Below are 21,551 nucleotides of genomic sequence, written 5' to 3' on the forward strand. Positions count from 1 at the left end.
ACAATGGTGCATGAAGTTTATAACATACGGAAAAGTAAAATGTGTGACAGCAGCATAAAAGTCAGGATGGGAGTAAGGGAAGTGAACTATTGGGAAGTTCTTACACGCGAATTCCTATATTATCACTTTAAGGGGAAGCACATTAAGTTAAAAGACATATTCCACAAATGCAAAGGAATCACTAAAATAAATCAGAGTCATGGTTATGATGTTAATTTTATGTGTCAATTTGGCTACCGGATAGGCCATGGCACCCAAGCATTAATATTTGGTCAAACATTCTTTTTGATGTTTCTGGAAGGGTGTCTTTGGATTAATATTTAAATTGGTGGACTCCGATGGCCCTCCATGATGTGGTTGGCCTCATCCAATTAGCTGAAGGCCAGAATAGAACAGCAGATTGACTTGCCCAGGGCAAGAAGGAATTATGGTTTTCAGAGTTGAACTGCAACATTAGTTCTTTCCTGGGTCTCCAGCCTGCCAGCCCACCCTGCCCATTTTGGACTTGACAGCCTCCATAATTGCATGAGTGAATTCTCTGTATAAATATAAACATATATACTACAAATATTTATATAATATTAATATATACACACGTCCTATCAGTTCTGTTTCTTTGGAGAATCCTCACCAACACAATAGCTAATAATCCAACAAAGAAAACAGTTTCACTCACAGAAACAGCTGCAAGAATAAAATACGAACTTATTTAGCCAAAAGAGTACAAGGCGTATATAGTCAAAACCACAATACGTTATTGAAGGAAATTTAAGAAGATTTAGATAAAGATAAAAACATCTTGTGTTCAAGGATTAGAAAACTTAATATTGTTAAGTATGGCAATAATCCCCAAATTGATCTACAGATTCAAGTGGACAGACACACTGTGGTCATGGGTTAAAAGACTCAATATTATTAAGATGTTGAGAGGCAAGAATATACAAGGGAGAAAAGATAGTCTTTTCAGTAAGTGGTGCTAGGAAAACTGGACAGTTACATGTGAAGAATGGGATTAGAACATTTTCTAGTACTACATGCAAAAATAAATTCCAAATGGACTAAAGACCTAAATATATTAATATATATCTCACCCCTTGCTAAATTACAGCAACCACTTGGCATCACTTTTCCAGTTCTTACTGGACCACCACAATGAGAATTCACCTCACACCTGTCAGAATGGCTATCAGCAAGAAGTCTACAAATAACAAATTGTTGGGGAGGATGTGGAGAAGAGGGAACTCTTGTACACTGTTGGTGGGAATGTGAGCTGGTATAGCCACTATGGAAAAGAGTATGGAGGTTCCTCAGAAAACTAAAAATAGATACCATATGATCCAGCAACTGAGCCTCTGGGTATATATCTGAAAAAGAAAAAAGAAAATGCTAATTTGAAAAGATACATGCACCCCACAGCAATATTGGGGCTTCCCAGGTGGTGCTGGTGGTAAAGAACCTGCCTGCCAATGCCAAGGCAGGAGATGTAAGAGACACAGTTTCAATCCCTGGGTTGGGAAGATCCCCTGGAGAAGGAAATGGGAACCCATCCCAGTATTCTTCCTTGGAAAATCCCATGGACAGAGGAGCCTGGCAGGCTACAGTCCATGGGGTTGCAGAGTCAGACATGACTGAAATGATTTAGCATGCACAGCAGTATTATTTACAGTTGCCAAGATATGGAAGCAATTCATATTAGTAGCATATTAGTGACTGCCTACACATATTGGGGGGTTGGTATGGGACTGCCTGGGGCCAAGGAGGGATTACAAAGGGGTACAATGAAACTTTTGGGGGTAATGGATAGGTTCATTACTTTGATTGTTATGATTCTGCATGAAAAAGTTACTAAACTGTACCATTCAGATATGTGAAGTTACTTGCATATCAATTATACCTCAATAAAGCTATACAGTCACAAAACTAATCTATGGCAACTGTGGTCAAAATAGATGGAGGTGATTACCTTTCTGGGATGCTGGAAAGGTTCTATATTTTGATATAGTTTATGCTTACATGGTTTTATATGAAAGTGCTAGTCGCTCAGTTGTGTCTGACTCTTTGTGACCCCATGGACTGTAGCCCACCAGGCTCCTCTGTCCATGGATTTTCCAGGCCAGAATACTGGAGTGGGTTGCCATTTCCTTCTCCAGGGGAATCTCCCCAACTCAGGGATTAAATCCGTGTCTTTTGTGTCTTCTGCATTGCAGGCAGATTCTTTACCTGCTGAGCCATCAGGGAAGTCTGGTTTTATACTCATGTAAAAAAATTCATTGAAATACACACTTAAGATTCATATACCTTACAATATGTAAGTTATACCTTAATAAAAAGTAAACCAGGGACTTCCCCGATGGTCCAGTGGTTAAGACTCTGTGCGTCCAATGCAGGGGGTGCAGGTTTGTACCCTGTAAGGGTGCAAATGCAAGACCCCACCTCCTAATACCATCACGTTGGGGGGTATTATTTCAACATATGAATTGGGCCACTCACTGCAATTCTGATACTTCCTTTTATAAAAATATACTTGCAAAGCTCTCCAAGTGGGCTCATGGTCTCCTCTTCTGCTCATCTCTTTTCTGCAATTACTCCTACTTTTAGTTGAAGCTTGCATCACTCCCTCTTTTCAGACTTCTCCTACTCATGTGAGCATGCTTAATGTTTTCTTTTCCTATGAGAATCTCCTATTGGTAAGGCCAGTCCTAAAGCTCCATCCATTTTTTTAAGAAATGTGGTAGTGAGAGAAAAGAGTTACGTGTGCTGAGTCCTCTACTGCTTCCTAGGCATTCACTGCTCAGACCATCGCTTCCCTACCTGCTCATCACTCTCCAAAATTTGCCCCTGGAAAATTAAAAAAGTCTCCAAACAATGTTACCCAATGGCTCTTCTTCTGTCATCATCTTCCTTGTTTCACTGCAGCACTCCCCATAATCTAGACACACCCAAAACAATCCTTCTGGCCTTCTTTGGTCAAAAGAAGCCTTTTGGGTATAACAGCTAATGACAAAGCTCAAAGATACTCAAGCGCTGGACATGTTCAAGGATGAGAAAGACCGCAAAATACTAAGAGGAGGAAAGAATGAGTGAAGTCACAGAGACAAGCAAGTGCCAGATCATGAAGGCCTTGGTGGACAAGGCTTTGTAAGCATGAAGCAGGAATGTAATCTGACTCACATTTTAAAAAATACTGGCTAACTGTTGCAGGTCCTGGTCATGGTAGGAGGGTGCATGGAAGCAGGAAAATCACTTAGGAGCGTCCGGTGCAGTAGTCCAGGAGACAGGTGACAGTGACTTAGACCAGATGGCAATATGACAGATATACAGAAAAGGGGACAGTCTGTCCACTCTCCACAGCTGTTGACCCCCCAGAGGACATCCTCAAGGTCACTCACCAAGTCCCAGACACCGTCCTACTCTTATGCCTTGTGTACTGTCTATTCAGCATCACACTTTGTACTTGTCAGAATAAAGAGCACTCTGATTTGTACTTTTATATATCTGTATGTGTTATCTACCTACCACATTAAACATCCTGCGAATAAAAGATGATGCCTTTGCATACTTCAGGAGGGCGACCAATAGAGTTCTAATTCAATCATGTATCACATGAAATATCTCCATTCTGACCAGTGATAATCAAGTATTTGCTGTAGGTCCTGATGGCTGTGGTTAGCAATATCTCACTTACTCTAATCTCTTTTTTAGCTGTGTCTCTGTTTTTCTTTTTCTGTCTGGAGTCATTTAAGGCAATGTCAGAGAAGGGAAAAAAAAAGAATAACCAGGCACACCTGATTACAAATTCTGACACGTGGTAAAGAGCTGCTTCTCTTGCACGGAGAGCCAGCACCTCCGTGACTCCTGCTGCAAATTCCAAGGTGGAACACATGGTTAAGCACTTCATTAGTATTTATGGAACAACCTAGGAATCATTTCTGAAATAAATGATGCCACTTGTGGTAAATGAGTCCTTCCTAAGGAAAATCCCAGGGGATCTTTCAATAGCACAGCCTTGATGAAGATTCAGAACAAAAAGAATAATATGTCTGATCCTCTGGTGCCGCGTGAGTAGCGATATACACACCCTCCTCCATACAACTTCCCACTGACCATCTCCACATAAACCAGAACATAACTGGCAGACAAACAGCCTCAGGGAGATGAGGCACAATGGTGGCTGCTGCTGCTGCTGCTAAGTCGCTTCAGTCGTGTCCAACTCTGTGTGACCCCATAGACGGCAGCCCACCAGGCTCTCCCATCCCTGGGATTCTCCAGGCAATAACACCGGAGTGGGTTGCCATTTCCTTCTCCAACAATGGTGGCTACGTCAGCTCTTCTCAAAACTCAGCTGGTCACAAAGCCTGCAGGTCTCCACTTGCTTGTTCCATGGTCCCACTCCTCTCCCTCGGACCTACAGCCTCGACCAAGGGCAATTCTGACTAAGCCAATCTGCATTGGAGAGCAGTGGCCATCCTGGGTGGGTTCCTCTGTGACAGAAAAAGATGTAGCTACTCTCAGTAAATGCTGCAAGTGGTCACTAAACCTGTGCCCAGGGGCTTAGGGATATAGTTGAGTTTTCCCCCATATCTTTCAATTCATTCACTGTGGAGTGCAGTTCTTTACTTTTACTGGATGTTACTGTGCATCTTCACTAGGAAAAGGCATTATAAAGAATGGGGGAACACATGTATACCTGTGGCTGATTCACGTTGGTATATGGCCTGGGTTCGATCCCTGGGTTGGAAAGATCACCTGGAGGAGGGCTTGACCACCCACTAGAGCACTCTTGCCTGGAGAATCTCCACGGACAGAGGAGCCTCGTGGGCTACAGTTCATGGGGTCACAAAGAGTCGGACACAACTGAGCAACTAAGCACACACAGCACGTGGCAAAAACCATCGCAATATTGTAAAGTAATTATCCTCTGATTAAAACAAATGAATTAATCTAAAAAATGAATAGTAAGAGCAAACATAGCTAATGTCAGGTGACAAAAAAACTTACTGAAGGATCATGCAGGCCAGTCAGTAGACTTGACTAACTTAGAATTCTCCAACTCTTTGCATGAAATTAATTTGGCACCAAAACCTCACTCTACTTGGACTGAAATTTGGAGCAGAGATCACTGATAGTGCATTGCAAGTTAACTTAAATTTGTTGTAAAACTACATTTAGCCCCTTTAACCAGGGGCCAAATGTGTGAATTCCTTACATCATCAAAATACAAAAAATTATCACTTCTACTGACCCCTTCAAAAGCAACATTTTGCATTCTTTTAGTGTGCAAGCTAAAGCTCTCTTCAGTTTAGGACATTCGTTTGATAGAACTAAAGCTCACTTAGACGCTTTATGTAGGTGTGATGGGTAGTTTGCCATGGTTTCCACAACGGCCACGGAAAGGATGGGGATGTACTGCAGGTCTTGCTCTGTCAAACAGTACATTAGGAATGTGCCAGATGACGATGTGAGTGTCACCTGAACTCTTACAGTGCAGCGAGCAGCTGGATATTTACTACCTGCAGAAGCAAATGATAAAAGATCTCGCCTCCAGGGCACGGACCACTGCACTGCGCTGCTGCTCTCCAGTCGAGGTTCATACTGGATGGTACCCAGAGGGACTGGGATAAGACCAGGTCCCAGTTTTTAAATGTCAAGATCGCTCATTCAGAAACTCTGACATCTTCCCATAACCTAAGATGCAGTCCACTCAAATGTCATTGCCTAGGACCACAGACTCAAAAATACTCACCTTGCTCATTAGAGGCAGTAACTCTTTAAGCACCTGCTTTTATGGGACACATGAGGTAACGCAGGTACTGCATGTGCATGAAGGGGCTTTGCCTATGATCTGGTGCCTCTTCCTGTTCCCCTAATGGCTATAGGGATCAACTGCCTGATTATCTCCCCAAACATCCTCATGGAGGATGACTTCCTAGACTACGTACAAACTTGGACTGATTTTTCCCCCATCTGACTCCACAGGCCAAGATCCCTATGGTCAGCACAGCCATTCCCTAATCAGCCCTTACTGAGCCTTCAGCGAATCTTACCACCCATGAGTTCTGACACTTCCGTGAAGATGGAAAACTCTCCAGAAGCTAGCAATATCAAACAAATAGAGAAACAAAACTATGCCAAGATTCCCACAAAGATTTATGTCTTCAAACTCAACTTATGGTCTATTAGCACATTCACAGACTCCTGGTCCCTCTCAATTGCTATAATTTCATATCTGTGGTCATTGACAACAGACGAGGCTGGGCATGCACATTTTGGAGTTCTAAGTCACTTGTAACCCTATATAGATAGATAGATGAGGTCACAAGTCAGCACAGAGTCATAAACACTAGCAAAACTGTGCCAATTCCACGAAGACTTTGAGGAAGTGACTAACACACATCATCAAGGGTACTTCAGCATCTGATATTGTTACAGGAAAAGAATTAATGTTTATCTTCTATCTGCTTCCTCTGCTAAGGAGGTCCATGATGTCCCTGAGGGTTCTACAAGGAGAAGCCAGTGTCCACCCCAGATGTATTGCACAGGTTGCTCTCTTGACTCCCAGCCACTATCTCTAGATCCTCACAGTTAGCAGGAAGTCTTGCTTCTTGGCCTTTTGGCTAAGATCAAGTGTAGTACAGGCTTCATTGAATGAAAATGTATTCCTTGATAATACTGTAACGGGATTTTGTTGCTGATAATTAGTTTTTGGCACTCCAGGCAAAAGCAGGAGACACTTCTTGCATCTCAAGGGTTTTCAGGGTACATTTAGATGAAAAGAAAAAAAAAAAAAAAACCCCAAGCAAGAAATGGTAGGTAGATTTCAGTGACCATGGATGGTTCAACAGGCCAGAAGAGCCAAGCCAGTGATCAAGAGAGGCACCTTCTAAAGGAGACCCTAAATAAGAGAAGCAATGGAATCCCTTAGTGAGGCATAGGAGGACACATTCAGGAGAGTCACTCTCTCAAGGGCAAGAATGGCTGTCCCAAGGCCACATTTCCAGAGAGAACAGCATCAAGGTGGAAATGCCCACAGCCTGACTGATTTGGGATTATGGTGAAAAGGACAGATGAGAACAGTGACTTCCGTGTCTGGATGGGAGCCATCATGGCATCGCCATAGAAGGAAACACAGGAAAGGTCACTGCCTTCTGTGTGCCGTGTCTGTTTACTTCCTTTGTGCTGGACTGTGATCATTAACTTTCCCCCTTCTCCTGAGGGCTCCCTGGGAAGGAAGCTCATTCTGCAGATGAAAGTCCACTTCATTCTTCGCTGGCTACCAGGAACAGTGAGGGTGTGAGGGGAGAACTCATAGGGACAGTGTCCGAACACAGCATACACAGCCACATCTGCCTGGACTCCTGTGGGCACTCTGTTCCTAAGACAATGTGTCTAGAGATCTGTAGCCCAACGCAGCCCCTGTGGACAGCCGAGGTACCTATTCTTGCTGATGGGCAAGTGCTGAAGATCTCCGTCAATTCTGCTGCACTATAAATGAGATAGGGAAGCATTCATAGGATCCCAAACTAAAAGGAGCATATACTGAGCACTCAGAATGGGAGTAACGGCAATTTTTGAGTGACAGAGATGGGGGGAGGGACCTGTTTTGTCCTTGGTAAAAATGCTCACTCCTCTCTTCCTTTTGGGTAAGGAAGATTCACTGGCTAGTGGTATGAACTGAGAAGGGCAGGCTCCAGGTTGTATATCAAAGTCTGAGGAGAGGAGAAGGGCCATTCAGATTCTGGTGTCCAGTGCTTATACCCTGATGTCAGATTTGCATTATAATGGAATTTGTTAGGAGACTAGCCTTTCCTGTTGTTCAGGCATGTGGAAAAGAGGATTGTTGAAAGCCCCTAGCCCCACTTGCACTGACAGGTATATGTCACAGGTTCCGTCTCCTGCATGTCATCTTGGCCACCATGTTTGACAGGTTTCTGAGAAACACAGCTCACATGAGCTCCTAATGTCAACAAGCTTTGTTCACCTAATATAAGCCAAGCAGAAATCCAGTATGGTTCATGCATTGTCATGGGAGAAAGGTCATCTTAATTGAAAGAGTAAAATTAATCAAAATGGCTAGTTCTTCAGATATGAGAAAAGGGTTGTTTGCTGAGACAAAGAAGTAAAAGAGAATTTATGTGAAAATACAGAACATGTTCCCTGCTGGGAACCTTAGGAAAGTTCTTTTAAAAGAGTCATAGCTCAGTCTGTTGTCTCCTGAGAGGGAGGTGATGCTCCTTCCTGTGAACCACCTTGAAATGGTTCTCCAGTGAACCACCCTGCAGTTCCTCACCTGCTCCATCATGGACCAGAACAGCATTCCAGGCTCAGGATTTGGCTTAGAAACTAAGCGATCCCTCTGGGAGAGAAGAAGCTGTTCTCTGTGGGAATGAACTTTACGGTAATGCACTGGCCTGGAGCTGATCGTGTCCCAGCCATGCTTCTGAGGGAGGGGAAGCTTCAGCGAGAGACAGCACTTGACCAGGGGAGTCAGGGAGCTCTGGCCTCGTGCCCATTCTGCCTACCTGTCTATGGGCGTGTTAGGCTGTGTGGGTCTCAATCTCATCATTTCTAGGATGAAGCTACATTAGGAAAATGAGGTGTGTGCCGCTGGGCTTTAACATTCTATGGCTCTGAGACACGAATGTGCATTATGATGCCCGTTCTCTCAAGCGTAGGTGTCTCACTGACAGAACACGAAATGAAAACACTGCACAGATAAAATGGTAAGTCTGATCTTCCTGTGAATGCAATGAATTAAATCAATTAATTAATGAGAGTGGAAAGTATAAACTATCCAGTCATTTTAAAATGTTGAAAACACAAAAGGATATCTAGTTGGTGTTCTAGATTCTGAGATTTTTCATCCAAGAGATCATCAGTCCCGCTGTTTTGCTGTTTTTCTTTGCAGGGCTGAGGAACCCTAGGGATGAGGCATGGGGAAGGGTGGTCTCTTGGCAGGGAGGGAGCGTCATGGTATGAGAAAACTCTTCTTTGGGGAGTGGCAAAATGTTACTGCTCCTAACTTTCCTAAATTCCCCTAGAGGGAATCACAGCTGAGTATGAGATGTTTATGTAAATTTTCTGTTTGGCTTAAAAAGCATTTAAACTGCCAACACTTGGATCAGAAAAGAGTGTGACTATTCTATTCTTCTGAGAAAATCTGAAGGCACAAATAACCTTCATTTAACAAATATTTACTGCTTGCATATGGAAGGCAAAGTGATGGATAAGTGGTGAGGGAGGAGGGGAGGAGAAGAGTGGAAGGGGGAAAGAAGGACAAGGTGATTCAAGGACAGCCCTACTCCTCAGGAAGCTTGCCTTTCAGAAGAGAAATGACAAGTCCCTAAGTGCTCAAGTACAAGGCAGGGTATGATAAATACTGTGATGTGGATTTCTTATCACCAGCAGGCGTGTAATTAGGTGTCTGGAGGAGGGAAAGAACACACACTGAATGGAGCAGGGGAGTTGGGAGAGAGGTGGGTTTCGGTAGACGCAAGATGGCTTTTTATGAACGAAGTGTGATCTGAGCTGTGGCTGGAAGGATGGATAAGGCTTATGAGCATCAAGGCAAGGGAAGCAACGCAGATCTGATTCAGCCCTCAAACCATCCTTGTGCTTCCATAACTAAAAAGATGTGCCCTCTTGACTGGGAACCAGAAGTTAAGACCACCCAGAGAGCAGCTGATTTCTTTTAGATTACCCTGACCTGGGATGAATCTTAAAACAACCCATTTCCTGGCCAGAAAATTCTGGATCCACCTCAAACTCAATGTTTAGGAAGTAATTTTGTTAAATACACATTTATATTCAAAAGCACAGCTCCAAGCTTCCTGGTCTTGTTTCCTGGCTTCAACACAAAGGAAAGATTACTTTCTTGAAAAGGAAATGATTCCAGTGCCCCTGCCCAGGTTCCAATGACTAACTCCTCCTTGCCCTCAATTTTCTTCCTCTTCTTGAAAGGGTACCCAGAGTTATCACTCACATTAGTTCAGGACAAAGACACAGAGTTTGACGGAGAAGCAAAAAAGGTGTGCTGTGCTCCTGTGTAAAAGGTGGGAACCATGTTTCTGAGCGAGAATACTTCCAATCCTACTTCCCTTGAGATCTGCCATCCATTACCCATTCAGCTGCAGGGCTGGGTTCATCTCATTTTAAAATGTTAAGAGCCCCAAATGGTTATTTAATTGAGATTGCAAAGGCACTTACTGGATTCTAACAGCTTTAACAGGTAATGTTTAAGAACATTAAAAATGAGAGCAATGATGAATCAGATGCAAATGAAAAGTGAATGAATTTTGGCACTATAATTTAACACACAGCTAACTAGTGTTTTGAGCAGAAGATGTTGAACTTGGTTGGTTTTCTTTAATTTTCTTACATGCCAGGAGTTATCAAAATATTTTACTTTTTAAGCTTGCCTTCCTTTCCTACAAAATTCCACCTTGTAAGTGTTTAGTTCAATTAAGCAGGAATATGTTTGGCCTAATATGCACTTGGGATTGCTTACACCTACAGGAGATATCAGGGTTTCCCAGATGGCACTGCTGCTGCTGCTAAGTCGCTTCAGTCGTGTCCAACTCTGTGTGACCCCATCGACAGCACCCCACCAGGCTCCCCCTCCCTGGGATTCTCCAGGCAAGAACACTGGAGTGGGTTGCCATTTCCTTCTCCAATGCATGAAAGTGAAAAGTGAAAGTGAAGTTGCTCAGTCATGTCCGACTCTTACAGACCCCATGGACTGCAGCCTACCAGGCTCCCCTCTCCATGGGAGTTTCCAGGCAAGAGTACTGGAGTGGGGTGCCATTGCCTTCTCCGCCAGATGGCACTAGTGGTAAAAAAACACGCCTGCCAACACAAGAGACTGTGATGTGGTTTGATTCCTGGGTTTGGAAGATCTCCTGGAGAAGGAAATGATAACCCACTCCAGTATTCTTGCCTGGAGAATCTCATGGAAGGAGGAGCCTGGCGGGCCACGGTCCATAGGGTCATGAAGAGTCTGATGTGATGGAAGTGACTTTGCACGCACATGGGAAATCAATGAGTCTGAACACTATGAATATGACATGATTCAACTGCCAAAAGCACTTTAGAACCTGTCCCCTCACCAGGCACCTGGAAGACAGTCAACTAGATGGTTGTCAATCAAATGAATGGTCCTTTCATGATGATCTTGACCAAAGACATCAAAGCCATCTATAATGCTGGCAGTGCCTGTTGATTCCTTATTTTTTTCAAAATTTTATTTTACTTATTTGTATTTTAAGTGGGTAAAGACATTCACAAAATTCAAAATATATTCAAAAGTAGAAAAAACCCCCAAACCATTGGTTCCAAAAGACACATGCACCCCGTTTACAAGAGCCATAAATGGAAGCAACCTAAGTGTCTATCAACAGATGAATGGACAAAGAAAATGTGGTATATACACAATGGAATACTACTCAGCCATAAAAAAGAATGAAAATTTGCATTTGCAACAGCATGGATGGACTTGGAAAGCATTATGCTAAAGTGAACTAAGTCAGAGAAAGACATATAATGTATGATATCACTTACAAGTGGAATCTACAAAATACAACAAACTCATAAATAAAACAAAAAAAGAAGCAGACTCACAGACAGGGAGAACAAAATAGTGGTTACCAGTGTGGCCAGGGCACAACATAAGGTGGGGAGTGACAGGTATAAATTACTGAGTATAAAGTAGGTTCAGTGATATATTGCACAACATGGGGAATACACCCAATATTTTGCAAAAACTGTAAATGGAGTGAAACCTTTAAAAACTGTATTTAAAAAACCCCTCAATCGGGGGTTAAACAAACAAACAAAAAAATAAGTAATATATTGAGACATCTTATTTCCATTTCTGTGTCCATCTACTCCGTTCTTTCCTTCCTCCCCTGCCCTCCTGCCTGAGTCAAATTCAATAATTGCTTTCTCCTTAGGAGGTGGTTTGATATCTGCTTGAGTAGATTTATGTGAGCAATACAAACTAGTAAGGGAGCTATTATGCCTATTCCCATTCTTACTGAAATGAAACGGTGAACAAAATAGAATGACTATTAACAAAAAGTGCACAGTACCTAAAGTTCTCATTACAATGTGCTCGATCAGGACCACCACAGGCCTCAGTGCTGAAACTGACAAACATGAGAAGAGACTACTGCGAGTCTATAACAGAATCAAAGCATGGAACTCTAAAAAGAAAACAAAGAAAAACCAATGGCAAGTAAATTTACACCACAGGGGCCATGCCACTGCAGTAGGTCGGAAGACAGCTTCCTTTTAAAGAGAAGAAAGGAAATTTCTATCTATTCAATTTATCACCCTTATGAAAGAAACAGTCATTAAATATTATAAGAAAATAATATGTAAGATTCAGTTCATTATGGCCATTGATATCTTCTCTATAGCTTTTGTATAATATGAATAGAAGTCTTCCTTCTTTAAAAAAAGAAAAAAAAAGAATAGAGCCAGAGTGGAGGAGTTCTGTACCCTAATGCTTTTCCCTATAATCCATTTTGCTATTGGGGCAAATGCTTAGTATCAAGATGGTATTGATCTAAAACACACACACACACACACACAGACACATCTCCTGTCCTCTTTCCTGTTCCAGGCTGGCTCTTGACTCTAGATCAATATTTCTTTTCATTTGCACTCTGCGATCTCATTTGGTACACTTCTACTTACTTCCCTCCACCCAAGATAACCAACTCTGGGTTTGTTTGAAGGCAATTCTATTATAGTCCTAAACCAATTATTTTAAGGGGAGATGAGGAAGAAAGGAGACACTGTACAAACAACTTGACAGAATCCATTTTCTTCCTCTCCCTTTAATGTTCCTGCCTTTCTTTCTCTGAGTTCCCAGCACCCATTTTACAAAATAGAAGCAGGATCCTGCTTGGCAGAACTGCCCCTGTGAACAATACAAAGTCCCACAGGGATACTGATGCCCGTACAATCGCTGGGCACTCCTGAGGGGCTCTGGAGGGGGGCACTCTCGCCGCTGGGGGTGTCTGGCTGCCCCAGTTCCAGCCTACTCCTGATGGGGGGCAACACTTACATGGTCTGATTCTTGTTCCCTTTCATCCTCTCAGTGTGCGCGCTGTCTTCATTCAATGGTGACTGCTCCTGCCACTAGGCTTGACAGCCCTGCGCTCTGAGAAGGGTATAGCCGCACTGGTGAGGGAAAGACTAAGAAATGACAAGGTGGCACTGACACCTGTCTTATCTCCTCATCGTGTTCCAAGTAGTTCTGTGCTAAAGGGTACTGGGAAAACACTTAAAAGAAAAAAAAACAGACTTACTAATTCACTATATTGTTCAAAATATTCCTAAGGGAAACTGGCGGAAAGTTCCTGACCTAGGTCCCACCAGGAATTCTCCCCTAATATTGAAGAGAACAATGAGGTGGCTAGGAACAAGATCAAAGATTTTGAACATTTCCCAGAGAACATAAAACCTATTTCTAACCCCTTGGGGTACAATAATGCTTAGTTCACGTCCACGCTTCTCCTCTGCCACAGGTAAGGTTGAAGTCTGTCCTCCCAAAGGACAGCTTTTGTGTTCAAGGTGCACAGAGGAGAATCTTGGAAGAATGGCAGAACCTCTGAATGTCAGAGCTGGGAAACATACAACAGAAAGAGACAGGACCACAGAGTGCTGGGACCTGCAGCCCAGCTGTGTGATTCACTGCTCCCTGCCATCTGGTGTTGGGAAGTTCAGCCCTGGGTGTGAAAATGACAGGTAAAGTTAAACACAAGAGTGAAAATCTGGAAATAGCCCAGTCCCTATTAAGTGTGTTAGTTGCTCAGTCCTGTCTGACTCTTTGTGACTCCATGGACTGTAGCCTGTCAGGCTCCTCTGTCCATGGAATTCTCCAGCCAAGAACACTGGAGGGGGTTGTCATTTCCTTCTTCAGAGGATCTTCCTGACTCAGGGGTCAAACCCTGGGTTTCTTGCATTGGCAGGTGGATTCTTTACCATCTGAGCCACCAGGAAGTCCAATGAATAGAAGAAACAGTTATTAAAAATGACCAAATACACGAAAGCGGGTCATGAATGGATCAATGATGAGGACACGTCATGAACTAACAATTATGATGAGCCTACTTCTGCATACCTCAGTCCTGCGAAGAACAGATTGGGGAGCAGGCATGGCTGGAGGGCAGAGGAGAGGAGCAGAGCCAAGTGTGGGCACTTCCAGTTTTTGAAAGGTTAGATGAGTCACATTTCACACGCTCTTCTATATTCATCCACTAACAGGATGTTTTCTCATCGCCTTGTGAATCTCTAAACCAAAGACACTGTTTGGATATTACTCAATTGCTTTCCTACCATTGTTCTCACACTCTTTTCCTTCCACCTATTTCCTTCCCCGAACACTGAACTTAGCAGGTGAGGTTACCACCCGAGAGCTGTCTAGAGATCTGATCTCCTTCTAGATTTTTCTGCAAATTTGAACAGAAGAAGAGTAGGCGTTCCGGGGGGGAAAGGCTCAGGCCGTCTTCGGTGACTGTGGGTCATTATTCCAGAGGCAGCACTCTCTACACTGTCCTCTGAACTCTCTGACTTCCTGAACTTGCTCATTTTCAGCAGGCCCTGGTGGGTGGCCAGTGCTCCCGGCAGCAGACACAGTTTACACTGGAAGACTCCACAAGGTTATGGCAGGAACATGAGGCCCTGTGAGGGAACTGACCAAGAAGAGAACGCCAGGCAGTGTTTGAGCCTCGTTTCAAAGCATCATGAAAAGGCAATGAGAATTTACAGCAGGAGAATGATTGCAATAGGACAAAACATGAAGAATGACAAGTCAAGGTAAAACAGCTGAGATGACTTCCCCATGGAGCATCTCTGATTACAGAGACACAACTCACACCACTGTCCCTTTAGAGCCACTCCTGACGTGAGGCATCTATGTGGGCTCTCAAGGAGTTTCCTGGAACTCCCTGAAGGTGGGGGACAGACCAGGGAATTACTGGGGGGCTGTTCCCAGCACTGATAAGGATACATTTTTGAAAGCTGATAATCTAGGTCAGTACATTTGGACAGGAGCCAGGAAAGTCCGGTTACCGCCCCGGACTGCAGCTACCAAATGGGTAGGAAAGAGGAACTGTGCCTGCAGGGGCTAGAAGTCAGCTGGAGCAACGGTGCCCAGTACAGACAACTGAGCATCTCCATTAACAGCAAAGGTTCATTCCAGCTGGCTCAGAATTGGCTGCTAGTGGCCCGCAGGCAGAAGGGTGCAAACAAGGATGCTAGCTTTCTCCTCTGTACACTGGCAGGGTTCTCCTCTGGCTGGCACATCTTAACCTATCTCAAGACGGTTCCTACCTAAAGCAGCCACCGCCCGTCAGTTCGTACGCATCATCCCTCTTCTGGATGATGCAGCATGACAAGGGCCTTCCTGTGGAAAGTGGACCTAGTCCCAACCTAACTGACCTTGAGATGCCTGACTCTCATGCCTGTGCATCCGCCTAGGACCCAGAGGCTGAGATGAGCACCCTAGCCGCAGCCTGTCCCCATCTATCTCTTGAGCCCTACTTCTTGCCCAGCCTGCACTGACCAGCACCTACTCAACCCTTTCACATGCCTCAATGGGGCTTTGTTTATTTAGTCTTTCTCTTCCAGTTTCCTACCCCATCCACAGTGGTTTTCAATAAAGCCTCAAAAACAAAACAAAAAAAACAAAAAAAAACAAATACACCCCAAATAGACAGATAAATAGAACCTTTGCATCAGCTCTTTCTCTGCTTCCTAAATGGTTCCAGACCACCCCTCCACCATCAATACAACTGTTCATTTGTTCATGTGTAATCAGCTCTGCTTTTTACATAATTTCAATTTATATTCCAAAAAGCTACTGATAGTTTTTGAAATGCGCCTATTCTTTGAGCCTGTAATACCATTTCCAGAAACAGCTCCTGAGGAAATAATAGTGAATGTGTACAAAGTTACAGTTACATGGCTAAATCATGGCATTTTTTATATATAATAATGAAAGGTAGGTAATAACTTTCATTTCCAACAATTAGGGATTGGTTAAGTACATTCTGGCCTGATTTCTTATAATGGAATATTATGCAATAATTATAATGCTGCAACATATTTAATGACTTGGAACGCTGTCCATTAGAAAAGGAAATTATGGAATTATACGTATATGTAGCTTATAAAAGTGGAGAAGGTGCTGGCACCCCACTCCAGTATTCTTGCCTGGAAAATCCTGGTGGAAGAGCCTGGTGGGCGGCAGTCCATGGGGTCGCAAAGAGTCGGACACGACTGAAGTGACTTAGCAGCAGCAGCAGCAGCAGCTTATCAAAGCGTACATATTTAACTCTATATGAAAGTATAAAAAAATACAGTGTTCCTCTGGGGTCTTATAACTGCAAGTCAGTGTTTTTAAATTTCCCTGTACGTTTCAAATTTTCTACAAGCATCTATTACTTTTTAATAAACTTTTAAATTTAGAATAGGTTTAAATTTACAGAAAAGTTGTGATGGTAATACAAATAGTTCCTTTGTACCTCACACCCAGTTTTCTCAGTTGCTAAAGCTTACATTAGGGGGTCCATTTGTCAGAACTAATGAGTCTATATTGATGTATTATTGGGTTAAGTCCACACTTCATTCAGATTTCCCTAGTTTTAACCTAATGTCTTTTTCTCTTTCAGGATCTATCAATGATATCCCAAAAGTGATGTCAGGTACTATGAAGATAGTAATCATAAGTGATGAAACCTCAAATACCTGTAACTGCTAAGGTGTCTGCTTTAAGCAAATTAACGAGATACAGGAACTCCTTACGCCCTCCCCCACCTCCCCCAGAAGTCTCCAAGGTGAGTTAAGTACTTTTAAAGGCTGCTATTAGACATTTAAAAAGTCTTCCAGAACAAGTTCTGCTTATTACAGAAAAATGACCCACTGCCGTTGCTGGCCTGGAATCGGTCCATGAATCTCCATTGTGCTGTCTGGTTTGGGGAGCTGACTCCTTGACCATATTTGTTCTCTCATACTGTCTACTATGGGAGACCAAACCAGTCAATCCTAAAGGAAATCAACCCTGAATATTCACTGAAAGGACTGATGTTGAAGCTGAAGCTCAAATACTTTGGTCACCTGATGCAAAGAGCGGACTCACGGGAAAAAACCATGGTGCTGGAAAAGACTGAGGGCAGGAGGAGAAGGGGGCAACAGAGGATGAGATTTGATGGCATCACCTACTCAATGGACATGAACTTGAGCAAACTCCAGGATATAATGGAGGACAGGGAAGCCAGGCATGCTGCAGTCCATGGAGTGGCAGAGTTGGACATGACTTAGCGACTGAACAACAGTAACAACACAGTGTCTACACAGCCCTGGGACTCTTCTGCAAAAGTGAATAGAAATGTCAGACCATCCTCCTTAGGAAGAATATTTTGAATTGGAACTTTCAAAATATTTTGAATTGGAACTTCCCACAACACAAGCTCTTAAATAATTGGCAAAGCATAGAACTAAATAACAAGCGATGCTTGAAAGGAGGGAAAACAACTAAAAAACACAAACCTTGTTTTATTAAAGGCTGTCTTCCTGTTTAAGATAGAGTCAAAATCACTTTTTAGCATGTAATGTTGTGCTCTCTTTGAGAAAAGGCCATTTTTTATACAGAAGAAAAAGAGAAGGCTTCAGTAAGCCACTGAGATTCAATGGATCTCAGTACCTATGTTCTGTGGAGTGAGGCAGGCTGCAGATTCATATATTCCATTAAAGGTATACTAGAAAAATCCCAGAGCCATTTTCTCCTGTCAAAACATATTTATATCTTCAAAGATAATTTTTTAAAATGTTGGTTAAAATGATCTGAAGGAATGGGTGCAGCTTCTAATTTCCATCTTCCACTCATAATGGAAATTCAGGAACAGAAGGCACCTGTATCTCCATTTCTGAATCAACAAATCTTCATTCTAAATTTCAGTGACATACTGAATGAATCCAATTTTGACTCATTTCCCAAAGGACGGTGATTCTCAGATAGCTCCCCTTGCCAAAGGCAAAAACAACAACAACAGCAACAATGCTTTGCCCACTTGATCCAGGAGCAGATGAAGGATGAGGAATACTTGCTGACACGGCATTTCAAACACTGAATCTCTATGTCTTTTCCCCAAACATCCACACAGAATGCATTGGCATTGGAGGGACTTCTCCTGGGAAATCAATTGTCCATGACAACTTTCCAAAAAGATGTATATATTCAATAAGCATGCAGATCTATACTATTTATTTTTAATACTATCTTGAAACTCTCCATGTTCATAGTTTTACCCCGTGAAAAGTACACTTAAAAATGAGATACTGAATTTTAAGTCTCCACACTGTATACCTTGATGTAGGGTTTTGCCTTTGTGTCAAAAATTACATGCAAAACAAATATCTTCAAAATTTCACAGGGAAAAAAACATAAGGAAGCATGTCTTCCACCGTTCTGTTGGTAATACAAGTTACAAACCTCCCTTCCCAGGTTTTCTAAGACTGACTCATTGCTTTCTCCATCAGTGCCCTGCCATGGTAAATCAAAAGCAGAAACAGTGTACCCATTTGGAAAGAAAAAGTCTCAAGGCTTTAACCGGCTTCTTCAAGGTAAAATAAAACTTTGTGTGGTATCCCTGGAAATCTGGAGGACCACAAGTTTCTGTGCTATTTCTGTTCTTCACTTTGATGCGAAGTATTGCTTTTAAAAAAAACTACAACCGATGTCTTTGAATGGAGAGGTTTTCTGAGCTGTGTGCCATCTCTTCTGGGTGCTGCTGAAAAAAGGCTCATCTTTTCTCTGGTGAGTCTCTATGCCTCCAAAATAAGTATCCAGAGCAAAGAGCTGGTTTTCTATACTCAAAATCTGGCACATCTAAAGGGCGCAAGGCAGACTGCTAGGCTGGGCAGGCTTGCTAAAGGAGAGGCGCCTGGGAACCCTGTGAATGCCTGGAATGGACAGGCCTTAAGACTAGCACCCCAAGTTTTCTACCTTCACAGTGGGGATGCAAGAAAGCGTCAGAGAACAGACGATCTTCCCAAGACGGTGAACCCTAGGACAGCTCTCAACTTGTTTCTTCTCGAGAAACTTCTGGTTTCTACACTTGTAAAAGCAGCTTGACCTATTAACCCGCACATGAAGGACACTTAATTCTCACAGCTCAAGGTTTGCCTTCTCCCTGAAATCTTCCCTCTTCAGTCCATTCAGTCCAGACTGATCTTTTCAAAATATCTTTGACTTCTAAATACTTTCAGGTTGAAGAGGACCCTGAAGAGCCCTGGCTGTGTGAACTCCCTCCAGGATATCTATGTCGTTTGAACTCATTGAGTGAAGGGACATTCACTACCTCTTGTACAAAAATAGACAAAACATGGCTCTGGAGTCCCAGAAAATAAATCTCCCTTGACTTTCACTTACTATCCTTAGATATGTGAAATTAGTCTTCATGAATTTGCTCTTTTTTAGGGTAAGTGTGCCTAGCCTCTTCATCTGTGATCACACACTATTTCTCATATTGCTCTAACATCTGATCTCCATAACCAGATGAGAATTTCCTACAGGGTAGGACAGTCTGAAAAATGCTTTTGGTATATAATTTGCTGAATATTCTACTAGGTCCAGTGGAGAAGGGAATGGCACCCCACTCCAGTATTCATGCCTGGAGAATCCCATGGACAGAGGAGCCTGGTGGGCTACAGTCCTCGGGGTCCCAAAGAGTCAGACACGACTCAACAACTACGTGCGCACTCTACTACCTCCGATAGCTTAGAGTTCATAAAAGAAAGAAAAGAAGCCCGCGTTAGCTGTTTTTGATATTTTACTCTCTACAAAATCATCGACTGCTGCCAGATTTTGACATAGCACAGTGGTTAAGAACATTTCGCTTGGGAATCTAGTTCTAAGTCCCCAGCCTGCTCCTTCTTATCTGTATGATTTTAGTTGAGATACTTAACCGACAAAATAGGAATGATAATAGTTAACTATAAATCTGAGTTGTTATGAAGCTCATAAATACGCTAATGTATTTAATGACCTGAAATACAGGGCCTGATATGTATTCAACACTCAATAAACCTTTGTTATTATAACAATCATCTCTGGGAAATCTCTGATATCTAGAATGAATCCACAGTTCATATCAGACATTCTCATTATTTTATTCTGGAATGTTCGTGGTATTACTTGCCCTATGGAATGCCAACAATTCAGTTCACTATTATGCTTTGTTATTTAGCTTTAATCTTTAAATAATTATACTTTGTCCAACACCTCATGAACTTTTATTTGACACCCCAAGTAACACCACCAGATTCTGTTTCATTTTATTCTTGTTCAGTTCAGTCGCTCAGTTGTGTCTGACTCTTTGCGATCCCATGAATCGCAGCACACCAGGCCTCCCTGTCCATCACCAACTCCCGGAGTTCACTCAGACTCACGTCCATCGAGTCAGTGATGCCATTCAGCCATCTCATCCTCTGTCGTCCCCTTCTCCTCCTGCCCCCAATCCCTCCCAGCATCAGAGTCTTTTCCAACGAGTCAACTCTTCGCATGAGGTGGCCAAAGTACTGGAGTTTCAGCTTTAGCATCATTCCTTCCAAAGAAATCCCAGGGCTGATCTCCTTCAGAATGGACTGGTTGGATCTTGCAGTCCAAGGGACTCTCAAGAGTCTTCTCCAACACCACAGTTCAAAAGCATCAATTCTTCAGTGCTCAGCCTTCTTCATACTCCAACTCTCACATCCATACATGACCACTGGAAAAACCACAGCCTTGACTAGACGGACCTTTGTTGGCAAAGTAATGTCTCTGCTTTTATTCTTGTACCACATGCTAACTCAGAATTGAAAAAAAAACCAAACTACCAAGAAAAACACTGAGAAAGACTTGCTTCAGGTCAAGCAACTAGTTCATAGATAAATTTGGATTAAAATACAGGTTTTCCAACTCTTAGTAAAAAATAATTGCTATTTCTTTTATCCAAATAGCCATTAAGCTATCCCTCTAATTCCCTAAATCTTCCCCGAAGAGACAGCCAAACACATTCAGTGAAAATAGGAAACCCTTTACACCATGTTTCTATACAATTAATATGAAGGATAGATTCTAGTTCATCTAATATCTTCCATGCCCTAAGTGATGCCAGGGCTCAAAGTATGAAAGAACACATTTTGGCTGAAATGAGATTCTACTTCCACAAACTTAGGAGTGCTTGACAGTACAGCCTCAGTGAAAGCTCCACTAAACTACTGTGCTCAATATACCACTTATCTTCCCTTCAGTGCTTTGTTTCCTAACAGATTTTTTTAAGTGTACCTTTTGTTAAAAGGGAAGTCATGTGTCTATTCTAATTTTTTTCCTCAAAATCAGCGAAACTAATCTATTATTACTAGGAACCAAGAAATTTCAAACAAACACCATGACTATTAGAACACTTGCTGCTGTCAATTTCTCCCTTCCACAGTTCAACTTCAATCTCTTTCCTCTTAGTAAGAAATAAATAGGTTTATGTTTTAGAGGAAATTCACTCTCCTCA

The 21,551-nt window shown here is 42.6% G+C and overlaps 1 protein-coding gene and 1 pseudogene across 35 annotated transcripts in view; one reads left to right on the plus strand and one right to left on the minus strand.

Annotated features, from left to right (window-relative positions):
• The window catches only part of STXBP6 (syntaxin binding protein 6), a 266,713-nt gene that overhangs the window by 68,208 nt on the left and 176,954 nt on the right, over positions 1-21,551 (minus strand). The gene's annotated exons all lie outside the window — the stretch shown is intronic.
• LOC129634649 (uncharacterized) lies at positions 6,595-6,734 on the plus strand (annotated as a pseudogene).

The sequence above is a fragment of the Bubalus kerabau genome, chromosome 19 (genome assembly GCF_029407905.1).
Source record: "Bubalus kerabau isolate K-KA32 ecotype Philippines breed swamp buffalo chromosome 19, PCC_UOA_SB_1v2, whole genome shotgun sequence".
NCBI lineage: Eukaryota > Metazoa > Chordata > Mammalia > Artiodactyla > Bovidae > Bubalus > Bubalus kerabau.